A 20,864-nucleotide genomic window follows, 5' to 3' on the forward strand; every position below is an offset into this window, starting at 1 on the left:
TCTGCTGAACCAGTCTGTTAATTAAACAGATTGACCATTGATTCCAAAACATCAAGGCAAAACTCATTTCCTTCGCAAGGCATTCCTGTACCAATAAATGTTAATCCTCATGATTAATACAAACTTTATATTTACTGTGTCTGAGGGGAAATTGCTAAAGAGGCATTCTGGGGAAATAAACTACAGCAATTAGTGGATAGCCAGGGTGAGGAAGAGCGTTATTTATGTTTGAGCTAGTAGCAATATGCAGAGCTCTCAAAGAAACCTAAAACTACTCTTTGCAGCCAATATTCACTGTGTGGAACAAGAAGCATCCATTGAGATTTGCTGAATCTGCTGTGGAGGTCTGAAAACTGTAATATATTCAAAGTTTTGATGGGCTTTGTCTCTCAGCTTGTTAGAGTGTGGCCCCCTGTGTGTATCCATCCCTGGAGTTTTTACTGATATTGAACAACTGCAGCTTTTCTGCCTCATTGTGAGTATGTGCCTCCTCAGCTCCATCATTCTTGAACTGCACCCCCGTCTTTCACTCCCAGCTAAGTGTTTTTTTTCTTTTACATACTAGATGATGTGTGTGTGGCACCAAGGTGGGCCCATCTATTCTCCTTCTTTCTGCTCTTTTGTAATTCTCTGTAAAATGAAGAATTTGAACCCAGAACCCTACACAGCACTGCCCAGATTACCCTGTACATGTTACCAGCCAATTCCAGCAATGCTTTAATTAAAGCAACAGTCACATTATTTAGGGATGCAAGAGGCAATAGTTCCCCAGGACAAATCCATACTTCTTTTTGAGCCCAGGCTTGAGCACAGATTTGGCTTCTGTCTAAAGTTCTGGGACACAAACTGTAGGTGACCCCAGTGGTACGGAGAAAGAGAAGACTTGACCCTGAGCCTTCCTTCTGAGCTTTCTTGAGCTTGCACTACTCACCATGCCAGAGCCTTCGCTTACGCTGCTTGCAGTGCCTTTACTGCCAGATGCAGCCATGGGCAGGCCTGCCTGGCTGACTCTTTCACCATGTGTAGCTACTTTTCTACAGGTGGCCAACCACAGCTGATGCCTGGCAGAGAAGCTTGCTAAGCTCCACGGTACATGGATACAGACCTCTCAGCTACTCAAGCAAATATGCCTTGTACTGTGTATTTACTGGCTATTCTGTTTGGTTCATTGCTGTGTCCTTTATTGATCACTTTTCCTTGCAAATCACTGTTCTAACCAGTGACTTTCCTTTGTATAGTCAGATTTACCAACTCCTTCATTACCTGGTAGTGGCTATGGCTCTGTTCTTGATTAGGAAGGAAAAGCTCACTGCACACGAGTATTTCTTCAGGACAGTCCCCTTGTGAGGCTGAATTTGGCACTATGTGTCACCTGTCTAGTGGCAATTTAACATTGCCATCAAACATTCATTCTAGTGTCAGAATGGAATTTGCATTATGATTGTGTGCTTCATTTAAAGCTTGTGCTGCCCAAGAATCCAGCAATTAATTCACTCATCCACCAGAGCTGATGCACTTGCTATCAGCAGGGCACAGCACTGTTGAAACACTGCCTCTCTTTACATTGACTGTATTGCAGTCCACTGAGTAGCCACTACACCAGCCTGTAATGATGCTAAATTAGATATTTTGAGGGCTATTTAGAAATGCCGCCTTTTATTTTTTTCCACCAGATACAAAGAAAAGTTATGCTTTCTTTATACAAAGAAAAGATATTTCTGAAATCATGATGTGTTAAAGAGGCACGATGGAACAAAATTCCCAGTGAGGTCTGGATTGGAAAAAGGGCAGAAATGAGCTTTGGATTTGGTATGTAACTGTGGGATGTAACTGGATTGTCTTTGATCATATATCAAAGTGTTGTCAGTCTTCTCCTCTGCCTCGGGGAACAAAACTTGCAGCTGAAGTATTGATTGTTAATAGAGGCTCCACTATAGATCTGTCACAGACAGCTACGAAAAGCAGGCATTAAAAACTTTGAGAAAACTGAACTCCCCTGGTTCCTAGTAGCGTACTATGGCTTGGTTTACACAGACGTTATTTTCCTCAGTGCCAGTCCGGCACCTTAGCCTTCCACCTTTGTCAGGTGCTGGTCACACAAATGGAGACTCCTGGGGGACAGACAGAGAAGCAGGAGACACTCTCCTGTGCTCAAAGGCAAAGAGTGGCAGTGGCTGGACACTAGAGGAGGCTGGCATGGGGCTGTGTGACTGGGAGAGAAGAGTGGTTCTGTAGACTGGTCGCTCGGGAGCGTGCCCACTCCTGCTGGCAGGCAGCAGCCCTATGTGAGCCATAGACACCCCGAAGCCATGTCGGGGTGGGGGGGGGGGGCTGTTGCATCACTGAGCAATCACAATTACCTTTAATTACATGTCTCCACTGGCTGCTAAGCTTTGGAAAAATAACAAGGAGGCGAAAAAAAAAGAAAGGGCAGAAAAGAGGCTCTTGCAATCCAGGTGAATTTTTCCAAGCTGATTGCCAACACTCAAAGTTCCCAAGGGCCTTTGTTAGCAGAGAAAAAGCACCAAAGAGATGGAGGGAACAGGAAAACTCTTCTCCTTCTCTCTTTTAAAATAACCTTGTTAACATTCAAAATTTGGGACATTTATATATGTGCTCTGCAAGTGTCTCCAACTGAATGGGGGCCATCACAGTTTAACAATTCTCTGTTTTCCTGATGTGAAGTGTGTGTGACACAGCTCTGACAGCACCTGACCAACTGCACCGACACTGGAATATTGAGGTACTGAATTTTCTTAAGGTTAATAAGAATTCATAAACCGCACCTAGTCAGGTGCTTCTAAATCATCATAGTCTTGTCCTTATCTGTCATGAAAATATTGCATTCAGTGAGATGAGTATCCAGCACAAAAGGCACCAACTGGTGAAGAACAATGGCAATGCCATGAAATCTTGGCCTCTTTCAGCAGCACATCTCTTATAGTTATCATCAAGAAGGAAATTAACTGAGTTTTTAGTTTCCAAAAAGCCACCCTGAGAATTAAGTGTGTGCTCCCCAACCCCCAAGGCATCAATATGCATATTTCAATTCTTTATTCACTTACAAATGTTTATTGACACTCTGCTTCAACCCTGAATTTGCTCTCTGGGGAGCTAAGTCAATATTTTTTAACACAGATACAGCAAATTTTATTTTATTTGAATGTGCACTGGTAGCGTTTCCCCAGTTCAATCCTGTGGGAATTGAATAGACCACTTTAGAGGATAAAAGAAACTGTAATAAATACTAAATGATTAAAAGAGAAAAAACAGAAGTTGTATAGCGCTCTCCCCTAGATTCAGGGCTATGTTAATAAACAAAATGGAGCTAGGAAAGTCTTCAGGCTATCCTGTGCATTAAAGTAAATGTGTTTGTTTCATTATTCTCATGCCAGAGAAAGGAAATCCATGGCAGAGGAATGAATGGCAATGTGTTCTCCATGCTTGCACTTATACAGAGTTTCAAACTTTTCAGAGGCCTCAGTTTGAGATTGTGTCAGGCTACTCAATAATAGCATGTAAGACAGTTTGAGTCATGTTTTCCAGATCGGGTATTTAACAGTAAATTTAGCTGTAAGAAGACAGACCTTATTCACCAAAACAGGTAGAGAACATAGATAGAGCTGAATCTTGGTTGAGCGCGTGAGATGCTGATGAATATGTAAACTCCAAGCCTACAGTAATCCAGAAACTTTGTCCTAACTTTAGACTAAGACAGAGAAAATGCAAAAACTTGCCCAGTTTCCCACAGTACGTCAGTGGCAGAGACAGGTCAGAGCTCCCTTTTTCCAATTCTCCCTCTAATATTAGAACTTTCTGGTGCATTGCTTTTGGAAAAAAGTATTTTGAAGTCCTTATTGACTCCTTATTCACAGGAGAAACTAGCATTCTCCTAGCCCATCTTTGGAAAAGATATAAGAAGATGAGAATTCAATTCCTTTCCAGAGAGCTATCAATATCCATCTTGGCTTCTGAAGAAATTTCAGGCAAAAGACTATTGATTTCCTAAACTTGCACAAATTCAGTCATTTCCAGTGTTGCGTGACTAGATTGGATCTGGACTCAAACGCACTGAGAATGCAACAGGTATGTAGCAACCGCAACACTTGGAGGATCACAGCAGTTGGGTGAAACATGAAATACTACACAGCTGCCTGACACGCACAGGCTCCAAAGGTGGCCCACTGGGTGGCCCCTCTTCCTATCGACTCTCAGGGACCCAAAGGTGGCAGTTCTGTCATCTGGAGTGACATGATTCATTGGAATTTGCAGCAATAAAAGAAAGAGCTGTGCCGATCACTGAGCTGCATTTAATGGGCTGTTAGTGTGCTGCATTGAGTAAGCGCCAAAGTATTTCCATTAGTTTGCATCACAGGAAAAGCTGTCTTCCAAATTACAGCTCCTTCATATTCCTGTGTGTTCTGTTAGATTACAATGAAAAGGAAACACAGAAAGTACTTCAGAAACCATCAGGGCAAACCCCCAGATCATGTCAGATGAGGTACTTCTGAGGCAGCCCATCATTTTTACACTGTATTACTAGCTCATTCTATCAGAAGTACAGCATTTTTGAGAGGACACTTCCTGTCACATTATAACTCTGTGGCTGGTTAAAACAATATCTACAGCTTGAATTTCCCAAGGATTGATTTAATATTATGCAATTAAAGGTGAGTCTGTAACAAGTAGTGGGTACTTTCTCTGAGAGAACTAAGTAGCTTTCATGAACCAGGGCAAGGCACAGAGCTAATCATCTCCCAGAAGCTAATTCTGACCCTAATAATTCTATGTGATGGAAGCGAAGACTCCCTCTGCACTAGAAGCAAGTTCAAGTAAGAGTCTGATAATGTTACTTGTTTTGGCAGAACGGAATTAAAAAATGCAGAGCATTCAAGTTCATAAGGCTCATTATGACTAAGCTGCCTTCCTGAGGTTTGAGTCTCTTATTCAGAAGTCAGATATACGTCTAATCTGAGAGAAGGCATCTCCTGCAAAAAAATGCTAATGTGCTATGCTATGTATTTGTAGTAAAGGTGGCACAACATCCAGCCGAATGACTTTGCAGCAGTCCTCTGTGAAGGAGGACTGCGCATACGATGAGAGAGAAGTCCTGCCAACTTCCATTCAGATTTGCACATGGATCCATCTTGACCTTTCTGCAAATAGTCTAGCTGCTGACTGGTGCTGGGGAGGAGATGAAGACAGAATGGCAGTCTGGACTGTAATTAGGCAGTGCAAGAGGAAGTGGAACTGGCATTTTGGCCCCTGACTGGGGTTTCCGTTGCTAAATATAGGGTGCAATATTGGCTGCCGGGGGCTGTAAGCGCCATAGAGAAAGGAGTTGCTGGATTTTAATAGCCTGGGCTCCTTACTGGATTTCTCCGACTTTCCTCCCAACCTGCGTAGCGTTGACCCTTGGAAAGATGGCCTCTTTTAGGAGCCTGCAGAACCAGTGTTTTGAGTGAGATGCTTAGCAACTCCACTCCTGCACTGTAGCCAGGAGAGATCTGCACTATTCTGAGTTAGGATTTTGTGTGACATGCCTTATATGAGATCTGAGCACTATTTAGAAGTGTATGTGAAGTACTTGTATCACCTGATTCCTGTTAAGGGATTTGGGGTTATTTTATGCTTGAGGAAGAACTGTACACACTGAAGTAGTTTGCTCTGAAAATCTTCTTTATTTTTATATTTATTTAATGTTGATGCCAGAAGGTCAAAGCCAAAGACATCATCGTGACACAGAAAGCAACAGAGTTGTGATAAAGTTGCAGGGAAGCTCATCCTCCAGTTCTGGACTGGACCCTAAAAAACCTCTGTCTTGTCCCCAGAGGAGTCAGGAACATTTCTGTGTCTGTACTTGTGGCAGACTATTCCTTGCATCAGAGAAGGAAAGTTGTTGGTAAAGACACTGTCTTTTTCTTCAAAGTTTTCCACGCCAGCAGCATGTGACAGGACAGTAAAATGATAAGCTATCTCCTGAGGATCTTGATGGCTGCTATTTCGGGACCATTTTTCTTTTTCAGGGGCATGGTGCAGTGCAGGAGGCGTCTTATCTTATTCTACTTCCAGTGCTGTTCAGATGACTGAGTTTTCTGTTAAAGAAGCAAAAAGAGAGAACACATGTTGAGGAACTACTGCAGAACGCTCATGATATTTGCCCCAGGAACTGAACTCCACTTGTTACATCCCTAAAATCAAAGTGGAAATATGTCCTAGGAGTGATGAATTTACTCCATATTAACCAGTAATGACTCTTCACAATTGTCTGCTTGCAGAGAGGTGCTGTTGAACAGCCTCTAACCAGGGAGCTAGTCACAAGGCTTCCTCAGCAAGCAATCACCAAAAAAAAAAAAAAAAAGTGCTTTTTTTAAGAGGGTTATCCTTAAAATCAAAGTGGAAATATGTCCTAGGAGTGATGAATTTACTCCATATTAACCAGTAATGACTCTTCACAATTGTCTGCTTGCAGAGAGGTGCTGTTGAACAGCCTCTAACCAGGGAGCTAGTCACAAGGCTTCCTCAGCAAGCAATCACCAAAAAAAAAAAAAAAAGTTGCTTCTTTTAAGAAGGTTATACGTTAGAAGTTTCATTTTATTTTGGCTCCATGTTCAGGGTTGGGGGGTTTTTATACGTCAATTTTTCTTGTTATTGTGCTTTATCCTCTCCCATGATTCATCTAACTCTAGGGCATTTATTGAAATTCTTGATACAAAATTCAAGGGAAATGAATCTCACTTTAAACTTATAAGGACAGCTACACAGCCTGATTAAAGTCTCTTGCAATTTTTACCAGCTGAGGATGTAGTTCTTCATGCTGCAAACTAACAGACCAGGTGCATTTCTAGCCCAAGCGAGAGATGTGATATGTAACACTGTCTTACATCAGAGAAGCTATTGCTTTTATTCATGATTTTCTGGTGGACGGAATAAAAGCTATTTTCTTCAGGAGGACTGGAAAAATGTGGTGGCAGAAACACGAGATCTGACTCTTACAAGCAGTTAAATACATCTTCACTGTAAATCAAAAGGCCTATGCATATGGTAAAGACTCAGTGAGACTCAGATGTCACCTGTTAAATAGCTTACCTGATTCTTAACTACTAAATTACTGTTTTCCTGACTTGGACTGTTGTTGATTTTCTTCCAGATGACTGGATGGAAAGCATACTTGTGGCACAACTAGAAGCCCAAGGAGGCTAGGAGATTCTTCTGGGCCTCAAAGAAAGCATAAACACATGAAAGAAGTGTTGTCCATTCATTAAATAAATGTATTTATTGTGAAGCAAGCAAAAATAAGATGTACTAAAACTTTCCTGTTCTGCCATCAAGGAGAAATCAGTGTTCTAGATATACCAAAATAATAATATCTGATACCTCCTACACTGACACTGAGTAACATTTAGTGCTTCAGATGAATACTTCCGGGTTACTGCAGCATCACAGCAATTCCTGTGATGGTTTCTGGGTTTTGTGCTAAAGGCAGCAGCTCTAGTATTCATTTGGCTGGCTTGGCACTGCAGAACTCAGAGTGGAACATTACTTGAATAAAAAGGGAACTATTTCAATAACACTTGGAAAGTTCAAGAGAATTTGGTTTGACTTTATCACTAAAGATGACTCAGAAAGACATGTGTATGTACATTTCCCAGCAATTCATGAATGCAATATCCTAAAGGGGTCAGTAGCTCAGCTGTAAAATGGTTAGGGTTCCACAGTCAAAAGAGGTTGCAAGCAGTTTTCTAGATCCCCTTCTTTGTAGGCAATCCTCCAGAAATTGAATCTTTTTAAAAGCTAACCGTAGAGATGGTTTTTGTTCCATTTGATCTTTGTCTACTGTTATTTGGTAATATGAAAAATGTGTTCAGAAAAGAGAATCAAGCCATTTCCGGAAAAAAAACCCAACAACAAACAACTCCCTTAGGAAACACCCTTCAAATCACGGACTCCTAATGCTTTCAAAGTTAAGTAGTATTAAGGATATTAAACTAGAAGAGAATAGTGAAATACTGCAACAGCAGCGGCATTTTCATCATCCTTTCAGGAAAGGGTTTCTCGTGGTATTTGAATTGCAAAGAGAGCGATTTACCATTACAGAGAGTGTTAAACCAGGAGCTCTGTTGAGAATTTTACCCTGGGGGGTTACCAAATACACAGGACCGTGCTGGGACTTGTTCTGCTGGGGAAGAACGTGAGTGAGCGGTGCCCCTCTCCGGCATTGACCCGTTTCTTTACAAAGAAAGTATACAAGCTGTTTACAGTGGAAACAGCAACTACACTCAGCTTCCTTCCTCAGGAATTCCTGCCTTCCTTTCCTCTCCTGTCCCTTCTGGAGGGTCGTTTCGTGTTTTCCCTGCGAAGACGGACAGCAGTGCGCAGACCGGGGCACAGGCAGGGGCAGGGTGTAAGCCCGTAAGCCTGCCCGGCATCCCCCGACCCTGAGGGGCAGCGCTCACCTGGCGAGCGGGGGGGCCGAGCCTGCGGGCCGCCTGCCCCCCCTTCCACCGGGGGCTGCCCGCCACCCCCGGGGCGGCCGGCATTCCTGCGCAGGGCCGGGCAGCCGGCCGGGGACAGGCTCATTTCTACCCGGGTTTTTATTTCCCTCGGGGTGGGGGCCGCTGCCAGTCCCCGGGGCTCTCCGGGAGCCGCCGCCCCCGTGCCGGCACCCCCGGGGTCGCCGCCGCGCTCCACCCCGCCGCCGCCCGGCTCCCCGCTCCGGCGCTGTCCGCTCCCGGTGCTGACACCGCCCCCGCCGGAGGACCCTTGGCCCCGCAGCGAGATTTCTGCCCGGTGGGATTCGGGGGAGGAAACTTTGCTCCCCCCACAACCGCCCCCTCCCCAACCCCAGCGGGCGAGGCAGAGAGGGAAGCGCCGCGGGAAATCGCGGGCAGCGACGGGAGCCGTGGTGGAAACAGGTTGTCGGGATCTCGCCGTGGGAGGAAGGGGCGGCTCTGATTACCGGCTAGCCAAACCTGGGCGCCGGGAGATGGAGTCGGAGCCGCTGCTTTCCCAGCCCGCCATGTGCTGAAGGAAACGGACAGCGAGTTACCACGGGAGAGCTTGGCTCCGAGGTCGCCTCTTCCCAGGAAGCCGATAGCTCCCCGAGCTCTTGAAGTTCTAGCAGTTGCTCGCTCAGCTTGGGGTTAACCACAGCGAGTTCCACCCGCGTGAGTCCCGCTTTTCAGGGGTCAGGCAGGTGATTTTGCTTCCCTTTGGCTCCTCTACTTGTGCGTGAATACCGAATACCAAACAGTCTGCTCAAAAGCCTGGCAGAGCTCGAGAAAAGCCACGGTGGAGAGTTGTGGCGTTTTGGATATATTCAACACAAAGTACTGGCACCTCTGCTCGAGACAGTCTTATGGCTTGAAGGTAAGAGATACGTGTTGATGCTTTTCTTCACAAAATACAAGTGTTGTGAATATCCCGGTGAAGGAATAGAGACAAGAGTAGCTGCTGTAATCACTGCTGCCTGGCAATGTAAATAAAGACAGCAGAAAAAGAAAATATTTGTCAGTGTAGCAAATGATCCATTAAGCTGTTCTCTTCTGGAACAGAGTAGGTGAAAGCAAGTTTTCAGATTGCAAAATGTAGACAGTGTTTTAGAAGAAAAAAAATAAGACAAACTGCAAACCAATAAACAATTTTTATTAAATGCTAAAGAGGCATTTAGAGTTGCTGTGAAGCTAGAATCGTTTTTATAACTTTGATGCTTAACATTGCTCTCACATAGACACAATGGAAATAGAGTGACAGGGAAAACTGTAGGAGGAGGATGTGTAGATAGAATATAATGTAGGAACATTCCATTTCCCCAAAGACTGAGATTGTTCAGTCAAATTGTTTGAGGGAAAACACTGGCTTTTTTCTCTTATGACATTCAGTTTTTTTACGTATGGCAAAACTTGTGTCCCTTAAAATTTCCTTCTCAGCGCCAGTCTTGATGTTGGACAATCTTTCCCAGTGAAGGACGGGAGATCTGTCACCCTTTCCTGAAGAAGCTTTGAAGGAAATCTTTCAGAAATACTCCTCTGAACATTGCAAGTAGATTTTGTGCAAGGTTTACAGTAACCTTTGTGGCATGAAGAAAGTCTGACTTATTGCCGTTTGTACCTTAATATTTTTTCCATTGCCCTTCACTTATAAGTTTCATCTGGCTTTTTGAAACCAGTGGAAACCGGAGATTTAGGGCAGGGAAGCAGACTCTAGGATTGCATTGGGTCTTATTCAGTGCTCAAGTATTTCTTTTCAAAGCTGTTTACTGTAGGTGGTTTCTACACAGATAATACATCCTCACATGTTAATTCTCAAGTCTCTCTCAGCCTGACTTTCTGACATGGAAAACATGGAGCCATAGGGCTAACAGCATGTGGAACAATGAGTCACGGCTCTTCAAAGTCAAAAAGAAAAATAACTTGTTTTACAAATAACCAGGCACAAGATTATTTTATAATGGTCAAATAGGTTACACAGGCAGTCCACTGCAAAATAGCATGGGTTATATTTCTTACATGTTCAGTGTTTCATGTGATTGGTCTTTAATCACACAATGGGCTTAAAAAATCATAATCCTGTGCTTATGGTTTTATATTGCTTTTGAAGTAAAAGTCTATGAATTGCTTGTAGCAATCTAGAAGAAACAGTCTATTGATGATATTGCTAACTCCATCAAAGAAGTGTAAAGAGCACTGTCTCTCTAGTTTTGTTTTGTTGTTTTTTCCATTTAACTTCTTTTTCATACTGCAGAAATTCTGTTACATTAGAACCTGTGTTCTTTACTTCCCATACTTCTGAACATCGTTTTTGTAAAAGTACTTTCCACTAATTTATGTACTGTGTGATTATCTTTTGCTTACATAGACAGTGTGTGGCACGACAGGCAAATATGAGGGAGAGAGAGAGAAGGGCAGATTTCAGATCTCCTGACCACTTGAATCAGGAGGAATAACTATATGTCAGACGTAAGTTTGGGCCCTGTCTTTTCACTTAATGCTCCTAAAGATAGCTATAAAGTGGTTATCTGACATGTGTTAAGTGAATTGCCTTGCACGATGTGGCACATATCACAAAACACCACCCCAATGCATAAATCCATTGTGTAAAACCTGCCATGCTATTGAATTTGCATATCAATTCCATGGCCACACATGCATGGAGATTGCATGTGTGTAAAAAAGAGCTTCAACTTGGTACACTGTAGCATTTATAAAACAAAAGTGCATGTTTTGTACTTCAGAGAGAAGCAAGTGAAGCCTCAAAGCCAGGTGAGGCTGGGTTAATAGTTAGTATAGATTATATTGTAGCTAACATGGATCATACCTGGAACCAAAGAGCTTCCTTTTTCCTTTACATCTTGCTTCTGTGTCACTTTCACACTCTGCATGAAAGGCTAGGTCATGATTCAGATTAGATAAGTAGTCACATAGCGTCCATCACGCCCATCTTGATACCGCTCCCACAACCCAATCCCAAATCATCACGAAGCCCGCTGAAGTGAGTAGGTTATCTCCATATAAATCTGCAAAGCCAAGGTGATTTATATATATGCACTCCTCTCACAAGGGAATCACAGCTTGACATCCACTCACTCTGCATGCAGTGCTTGTATGCAAGGCAGCAAGCACAAAGATTGCACTTTAATCTTTTCCAGCTTTGCTGGAGTATAAGACACCCGCCTGGGAAAAATACTCAGCTTTTCCTTTAATGGCACTTCAATGTTGGTTCAATGTATTCTTCGTCGTACTCCCTCAGGCTGGCAGATTCAGGCTATTACTACCATTATCAAAGGCTCAAGGCGCTGGTCAGTTAATAGCACAGGTTACAAACAGGCTGGTAAACGCACCTAGAACACAACAGCGGTGTTGTGCAGCTGGGTTGAAAGGTCTGAACAATGGCACAGACTGGTGAGGGCCTGTGACTAAGATGTGCCCCCTCAATGAAACAGGAAGGCCTAGCATGTGAAGTAAGATTTCCTGTGTGGTGTTCTTCTAAAATCTCCACCCTCCCAGGCTCTGCTTACTTAAACTTTGGAATTCAAATTTGAGCTTACAATACTTACATTTTGATGCGTCTCAAAATGCCACAGAGAACTGCTCTTTCCACAGTAGAACTTACTCTCACAAAGTATCATTACCTCCTGCGTCTCCGTGTTTACCACTGGATTTAAAAAAAAAAAACAAAACACATAAGGTATCACCATATTTTAAAACCCCTTGCTACCAAATGGGTTGTTTTAATCATACTGAACAGGTAAGATTCTACACTGTGTAACAGCCAAAACCTTGAGGACCAGGTTTGAACTGGCTTACCCCTGGGCTTTCTCATCCTTGGCACCCAAGTTATTAGATGGAATTATCGTCTGAAGCTACCTCTGAAACTGCAGGGAATATTTGGATGGAAACAAAAATCAAGCTTCCTCCAGAAGAAAGCAGAATTTCACATTACTTGGAAAACTTTGGACATTTTAGTTTCCACTGTGTGAAAGAAGCCGTGGAACGAAGTTATAAGCCCTATACTCTATATTTTTACAAAGAATTTACTTGATTGTCTTTAACACCTTTGTGCTAGACGTACCCTTTTTCTCATTAGCAATATTCTTTAACGAGTATTACATACAAATTCTCTAAAACAAGGAACTTTGAAAATGCTTATCTTCAAATGCACAAGTATTTGTGGCTCTTCAGATATGAGCAAGATGGATTTGGCTCATGAACCTTATAATACTTTCACAATAGCTGCTTTTCAATTTCACCCTCTGTGCACAAATTTCTTCTGAACACTTAAGAAATCTGGAAATGAGTGTTTGCTTTCTCACATGCACATAGCTGACATTTCAGTGCCAGGAGATATAGGACAGGGAGTATGTTCACAGAACGTATAATTTAGCTGCAAAGCTTCTTGCCACAGGATATGTGGATGGTAAATGTTCCTAAATGTTGTTGACCTAGGTTCAAGGGGACACTAGGCAATTTCAATTCTAAAGGAAAAGCCCACTAATCGTTAATAAATGCATAGAAACCACCGTGGCTCAGTCAATATCTAAGATGCAAACAGTTGGATGATGGGAGAGTCCTTGCAAAAATATCATCTATACTCACTCTGTTTTTACGCTCTTGCCCGGGCAATAGCTTTTGGATACCACTGGAGAAGAGATACAGGACTGGTGGAACTTTGAGCTCTCAGGGTTATTTTTTTAAGGCTACAGGAGAAAATGCAATAGGCTAAATGTTAAAATATATTAAGGTTTGGAATATAGGGAGGAAAGATTTTGAAAAATTTGTTTGGGATCTAATTTCACTGTATTTTACAAATAAAAACTTTTAGTAACTATATTTGCTTTGGCGAACTCTTTAGGAGCATGCGAGACTGATCAATTTGTGCCGGGGTGCTGCTAACTGGATTCTTTGGGAAAGAGGGAGGCAATTGTTTAAGTCCTGTCATATGCATCATTCCTTGTGCTGTTACAAAACCAACCTATATTCAATCTAAAATGATTGCTAATAAGTATTAACTCCTCTACCAATTGTTCCGCTTCAATCATGTTTTCTCTTGCTGTCCTTCATCTGGTTATTTTTAGCATTATAATTTTTTTAAGATGTGACTATGTGTTCAGTTGCTTCTTCTCTGTACATCCCTCCCAATTATCTCGATGGGTATTTTTCTCTCAGCCCCCTAGAACGGGTTTATTTCTGGTTTACTCTTCCCTGTTGGCTTCCATGTGGTTATGTGGGAGGCTGCACATTCTTTATCAAAGCAGAGAGCCATGATTAGTCCATTCAGAAAATGTAAATGCAGCCTTATGTGTTATGTAGCACTGGAGAAAGGGAGATAGGCTGTAAGGAGCAATAAAAGCAGTCGATAATAGAACACGGTGTTAAGCCCTGTAGGTAGGCCTGGATGATCCCAGTGACGTCCACACTTCACATTTCTAATGGAGCTAAATAAACATACTGAACCTGTGTACTGCTGTCTGGGGAAAGCTAATCAGAGTGCAATCCAGTCCTGCTGAACTAAGTGAAATCCACTACGATTATGCAGCCTTTGCTGTTAACATTCATTTTGATTTGTACCTCCCTTTCTGTACGTGTTCCATTATTTATCCCAAATTTCAGACTCTGTAGCCTCAGCTGTCCCTGCCTGAGATGTCCCAGGAGCTGGAAATACACTTATTAGTTGATAAATACATGTATTTGATTTTGCTCATCGCTTCAGGTTGCCAACTGCTAACGTTGGGGATGTATCAGCAAAATCAACACTATTGAGAACGCACTGCGCAATTTGCAGCTTTATAGAAAAATGAACTCTTCACCAATATCTCAGGTTTTTGAATCATGCTCCCCTGAATGTGGCAGCTGAGATAGTTTATGAGAAAAGTTAAATTTATTACCTAATATATTACACCTTGCAAATTACTTGTCTAAACTGAATCCTCACCCTGAACACTATTTAGATATCTCAGGCAATTTGGAATTTTAGCAAATTAAGGTTCTGCCTGTAACGGGCACTCTTCTGACCTCCAGTTACCTCTGTATCTGCGTATTTCAAGCTTTTACATACTTGTATGACAGTCCATAAAAATGTGATTATCTACAGGGTTACTGAAGTCTGAAGTTGGATTTTTAACCTTTTTATCTGTTTCCTCTGGTGACCACTGCAGGCGAGAATACCTTTGAGTTACAGCCCTATCTACGTGCTTGGGAATCTAGCCTTCTCACACATCAGAGAGAACAGGGTACCTCCAGCCAGCCTGCTTTCCCTTAGACATTTACACACAGATTTAGGAGTCAAATTTTAGTCATCCACGGTTGAAAAGCTGCAATTATAAAGATCTTATTAATGTCAAAAGCATTAAAAATAGAACCACCACCCCACCTCCCATATATGTCATTAAACAGCAAGAATCACCCTGGCCCCAGCATGTGAATCATTTATCACCCCCATGAGGTTATGGATGCTTTAAAAATGTGTTTGTGGTTGTACAGGGATGCTTTAGCCCACCATGACTCTGAGTGAACAGGCTAGGCATGTGTAAGCTCCTTATTTGCACTTTAAGGACAAACCAACAGTAAGAATTAGAAGGTTTAAATTGTTTTACTGACTAGGGAGTCAAGAAGTCAACATCAGAAACTCCATGCTAGTAAAGGTTCCTGCATATTGTTGATTTGTTTTCATTCATAAAGCACATATCTCAAGTTGGTCATGATCCATGACTGAGCATTTTAGACTTTCATCAGTGTAACAGGAGGTTATTAAAGCATTATGATCATTATTATAAAGCATTACCATTGTTATTATTATTTTATGACGGTACACAAAGGCACTAGTGAACTTTACATTTCCTGTGGTCTTTCTTCTCTAGAAAACTAGACAAAAAGAGCAGTCTTTTCCTCAAATTTTTTAATTGGTTGTAAAATAGGCTTTAGTATTTCCAAGAATAGCACTGGCGCAACTGTTAGAGATAGAGTTTCCAGGTGGAAGGGATCCCTGGGTGTGGATCCAGTTCCAGATTGAAGACAAGGGCTGAGAGCAAATATCAGCACATTTAGTCAGATGCGGTTTCCGTCCATGCCACCGGCTGTTGGCAAGGCTGGAGCTCAAAGTGTCTGCACTGTGCTTTGAAGAAGCTGAGCTTAGGTTATCTATTATTAACTAGAGGGCTTCCTTCCTATCTGTTAGCGAGCACTGGGCATTGGAGTTCTGCCGATGGCTATTTCTAAGCAGGGATCACACGAGAGCAGAATAACACATTTCTATCGCAAGGCAGCTCTCAGGGACTCCCCCGGGAGCTGGGTCAGGCCCTCAGAGACACAAGGCTGGGTCTTGAACTAGCAGCACATAGCTCACTGGCTTAAATAAAATAACATCCACTTTACACACCTGTGTATTGCTAAGGGTTGCATGTTTCAGGCACACAAAGGCAGCACTCTTTTAAAATACCTTATTCTGATCATTCTGAACAGCGTTGGTTCTGGAGAGCATTAAGAAGCAGGGCTAGCTGAAAACTTCATGGCTAAAACTATTTCCATTGAATGTTGAACTAAATCAGTATTTTGCAGAAAGTAACTGCTTTTCTCACAAGTTTTGTTTCTTTCTCTCTTTCCCCCCCAAAACAAATTCAAAAATTTCTTCACTCACATTTCGTTTGGCTGCAAAAGTTTCCAGGTTCAGAGCTTCTGAGAGAGGTTAGTGTTCCTAAAAGAGATATCATTTCTGTCACTAGCATTTTACTGTTCCTTTGTTCCACACCACCATTAAAGTCCAAATATTCTTTCTAGCATACAAGCATATGCATTTCCTTTGAAAGACGTTTTACTAATAAAAGGAGAAATCCACACAATGACGATGTCCAATTATTCATTATGTAGGAGGATGTTTGTCTACATATGATGTCTGTTTCTTTGCAGCTTCCTTTGTCGTCCTTTCCAAGTGTTATTTTTGTTTATCTGTAGATTTATTTTTTTTTTCAGTGTGAAGGAAGAATCAATTAGGAAATTACAGCAGTAACAGAAAATAACAAAAAGGGATAATAATAAGGTTAATATCCTTTGAGGCTACATTTTGCAATTCAGTTTACTGTTGAATTTCTGACTCAGAAGGCCTCAGTCGTACCCACAAAACCTTAGCATAAGACACATTGTTTGTAGAGACAATACACACTTCAGAAAAAGAAAGGGGAAAAAAATATGCAAAGGAAGTGTTAAAGAAATTACTAAATAAGTGCAGGAGATAGTTTAATAATTCAGACATTTCCATCAGCATTCAGTGTCTGCCTCAAAGATATTATTCTGAAGACATACTTAATGTATCAGGTGGGACAACACCTTGAGCACTAAAAATGTGTCTGATTTTGATGTGAGTGAAAAATTAAAGTCATAGGCAAAACAAGCAACCCCTGATTACAGAGCAAATTGCATCACTTAGAGATGGTTTTGTTTTCTGTTTTTTGGTTTGTTTTTTCTGCCATGGACAGAACCACGGGCTCAAGAGGGGGGCCTGTGTCTGTGGGACAAGGATATAAAAGAGAACATCTCTCCTCTGCACTATTACAGTGCACTTCTTTTAGGAAGACAGAGGTCAGTGCCTGCTAGAGGGTTTTCTTGGACTTCTGTGTTTGTTTCAGCTTCAGCTAGTAGGGCACATGTGTTCAGATCACACACATTTTCCTTTTAGTCTTCTGCACCCCCTTATTTACAATGCTGATGAATTAAACAGCCACTGAAGACAGCACTGCATTTAGCCCTGCCTTAACTTTCACAATAACTTGTACCTAGCACTCTATAATTAAAAACATTAGTGGCTCCTTGTAACCTTTCATCTGAAAGAGTATCTGCTCCCTGCCAAATAGGGTGAAAATATTCATGACTTTCTGGAGCTCTGTTAATGACTTTGTGGATTAAAGAAATATGGAAATAATATGGAATTCATAACTAGAGCAGGCCCAGATTAGTGGTTTTATGAATTGAATTCATTATGGACGCTGCATGCAATGGCTGCACTTAAAAGCCTCAGATAAAATGAAGTATTCACTGTATTAGATGCCAGATGTGCCCACTGCATGGAATGGGTCCTGCCATCCAGACATTGTACTTCTTTACAACTTTGACAGTTGCAGGCTTTTTTTTGACTGTACCTGACAACTGAGCCCAGATACATTCTATGGGAGGAGCTGTTGGAACAAACAATATCCACAGATGCTCCGTTCACCCCTTCCACTCGTAACCTCGGCCAGTAAATCTGGAGGGTTATGGGGCTGGGGCGGCTCAGTTCTGCCAGCGAGCCACGCATCACTTGTGTGGGAAACTGCTGGGTGTTTGCGCGGCGGGGAACTGGAGCCCTTTCCAGGGTGCCTGGGTATTACTGAAGCAGAAACAGCAACAGCAGCAACGTTTCCTTTCTTTTTCTCTCCTCTTGCTCCTTTTATGGATATAGCTTATAAACTTTCTGGGCAAAATGGCTGTATTTTGTATACTAAAGTCTTCTCTATACTAATGCCTCACAGCAGGCTGAAAGTTTTGCTGACAGTGTAAAAAGTCAACAGGTAAAACTTAGGCGAGCAGCTGCAGGGTGTGCACAGTGATCCCAGGGCTAGAGAAGCACAGACAAAAGCCCTGGTTGTAGGCTGGCCTCACCACAGTGGCTCCCCTCCATTAAAATCCACAGAACAGCCGAACTGCTTCACTCACTCCTTGCCTTAAGAGTTGCAGCACGCCCCTGGAGCCCCTTCTGTGTTTAAAACCGATGGTCTTCATGCAGCAAAGGCCACGGCAGGATGTACACAGGTTACTTGTCCAAAGCGAGTCTGGCTAGCCTCTCGAAAGAATATAGTCAAAAGTTCTGTCACCTGCCCCCACTGACAACAACTCTCTCCTCTGACCAAGCAGAATTTTGTGCAGTTTTGAAGCTAAAATGACTCAAGTAATTCATGAAACTGAACAATCTCTTGAGCGCTGAAGCTTTGAATAACCTTTTCCCCTGGCTAGGGATTTGTCAGTGATGTTAGCAACAAATCATGCGGAGTACAGGTGGAAAATACATGTCTTTTCAAGGCTTCTATCAGCTGTCAGATTACCAGGTCCTGCTCCCCCACTGCAGAATCAGCCCAAAACCATCAACTGGGCAAGGGATACTCTAGCAACAGGCTGGAGACCTGGGAGACCAATCTATTCTTAGGCTGTGATTCGCACACATGCTGTAGCTAGACTTCAGAATGCTAATGAGCTTACCTGAATTTTAATCAAGGCCTATGGGAGAAGTTCAGTTTAGCGCCTTCTGCCTAGTGAAAAGCAGGACAGATAAAATCTTAAGCCACTTTTCTAACATGTTAGCTCAGGATGAGACAAAATAGCCACACGTTCACCTGGAAAAGAAGTTGTACCACTCATGGAAGAAGCAGAACACCTACTTACCTGTGGGTTGAATCTCCCACAGAGATTGTGTGAGGTCTCTGAAGAGACACCACAAGCTGACTATCTTCTCCTTCCACTGCCAAATTTCACAAAACATTGAAGAACTTAATACATAGCGAAGGTACCTCTGCTCTTAGGATGCTTGTTTGACACCAACCAAACAGTTCCAAAGACCAGGCAGAGAAAAATATACCCCCCAAAGGCATAGAAAACAAACTTCCCTCCGCCCCCACAGTGTAACTAAATGAGCATCTTTCTTTAGAAAACCAGGGTAAAACCATTGAAATCACTTAGCTGCTGAAGGCCATGAAAAGTAGCAACCAGAACCTGATGGGCTATATAGAACGTTGAGGAGCTTCAACAAGTAAAAGCAAGTAAGAACAATCACTCAAATTCTTTAGACGTGTTTGAAAACCCTGTCCTCAAACACTGGCAGGATGAAGGCCAGCTTCTTTTCCTCCACTCTTCCTCTGTGAGAGGCACATCTGGGCACAGCTGTGAAGCAAGCTGAGCATGGGGTGGGGAGAGTGCCGGATCGCTATAGCAGGAGCACAAGGGAGTGCTTGACTCTGGTGATCCCAGTGAGGGATTTGATGGTGAGTCAAGCAGGGGCAACAACATTGTATAGGTTTATCTGATCACATATGACACTTCTTGTCACATTGCATCTTTCATTAGCTCAGCCAAAAGGCTAGGGGGAAAGGATGCCTGGCTCCTTTCTAGCCTGCCTCCCTGCTGTGTGTTCAAAAGGGAGTGGCTGTCCTCAGGTGCCCCAGGGAAAAGGGGTGTGTGAGTGAGGAGTCACTGCACCATCATCACAGGAGGACGTGCCTGCGATTTTCCCCAGCCTCTGAAACAGGAACGACACCAGGAAATGGGTCCTATCAGGGATAAGCAAATGGATAATTCTCTGCAAGGTCACTCTCTTTAAAATTTATATTCTGCTTTTTTTTTTTTAATTGATTTCCTGGCATTCTCAGGTGAGATTTATTTGAAATATCGCATGTGGCTCGCTCTCTCACATGCCTACTTGAGTTCCAAATATATGTGCTACCCCTGCTATGTGAGCTGAGGGCCAAATCCATTTGAAATCATGACAAAACTCTCATTGGGAAGAAAACCATGCCTAGGAGTAATAATTCTTTTATATTACAACAAGTAAAAGGGAAAAAAGATCTGTTGCATAGTGAATTTCTGCTTCCATGGGGAGACTACATTGAACAAAGAGAAGACGCAATGATGCAGCAGCATTAGAATGGAAAGCCAAACTGGAGAGGAAATACATATTGCATGTGTAAAAGGTGATAAACCATTCTGCGTATCTAGAAGACATTCAAGAAGCTCAAACACTTGTCATGGAATGGCCATGGTGTCAAGCAGGAATCACAGGACTGAGTCCTTTCCAGCACAATGGCCATAATAAGAGACACTGATTTACAGAAGCTGGTGATTCAACCCAATTCTCCTACAGCTGAAAGTTCACTCTGTAGGATGAGATGTAAAAGGATAGGTCCAGAACTAGAGATGTTCTTTACTCACATTTTGCTTGCAAAGATGACAGAGGCTGGTGTTGGAAGTCCGGATTTAAACAGTACAGTGGAGCTGATTTGGGTCAGGGATTAAATGATTAAAGATCATTAGGATTTGAAATTTGAGGAGCACTGGCTGATCTGCATAGGTGAAATGCACAGAGCCTCCTCACCTCCCCTTTGCTGATTGTAGCCTGTATTTGTACTCGTTCACCAAGAGGGACAGGACAGTAATTAATCCAATGTTTTCCTGAAGCTTCAAATACAGGGAATTAGCACTTAAAGCAAGAAGGAGTCACGTGAATGTTGTGCTGACTGACACATCTTCATCAAATCTTCTACAAAGAATCTAGTAAAAGGGACTTCATGGCAAATATTAGTCATATATGGTTTGGGGCAAACACTCACAAAATCTGAAAAAGAGGGGAAGGGG

The 20,864-nt window shown here is 42.5% G+C and overlaps 1 protein-coding gene across 2 annotated transcripts in view; it reads left to right on the forward strand.

Moving 5' to 3' along the window:
• The first annotated feature begins 8,761 nt into the window (after positions 1-8,761).
• The window catches only part of DRD2 (dopamine receptor D2), a 34,917-nt gene continuing 22,814 nt past the window's right edge, over positions 8,762-20,864 (forward strand). Inside the window, exons 1-2 of one of the 2 annotated variants that reach the window (XM_014949642.1) lie at positions 8,762-9,369; positions 16,152-16,178. The gene's annotated coding sequence lies outside the window, so the exon portion shown is untranslated. The remainder of the gene's footprint in view (positions 9,370-16,151; positions 16,179-20,864) is intronic. The other variant, XM_014949641.1, reaches the window with a different exon arrangement.

The sequence above is a fragment of the Calidris pugnax genome, unplaced genomic scaffold (genome assembly GCF_001431845.1).
Source record: "Calidris pugnax isolate Ruff unplaced genomic scaffold, ASM143184v1 scaffold180, whole genome shotgun sequence".
Lineage (NCBI taxonomy): Eukaryota > Metazoa > Chordata > Aves > Charadriiformes > Scolopacidae > Calidris > Calidris pugnax.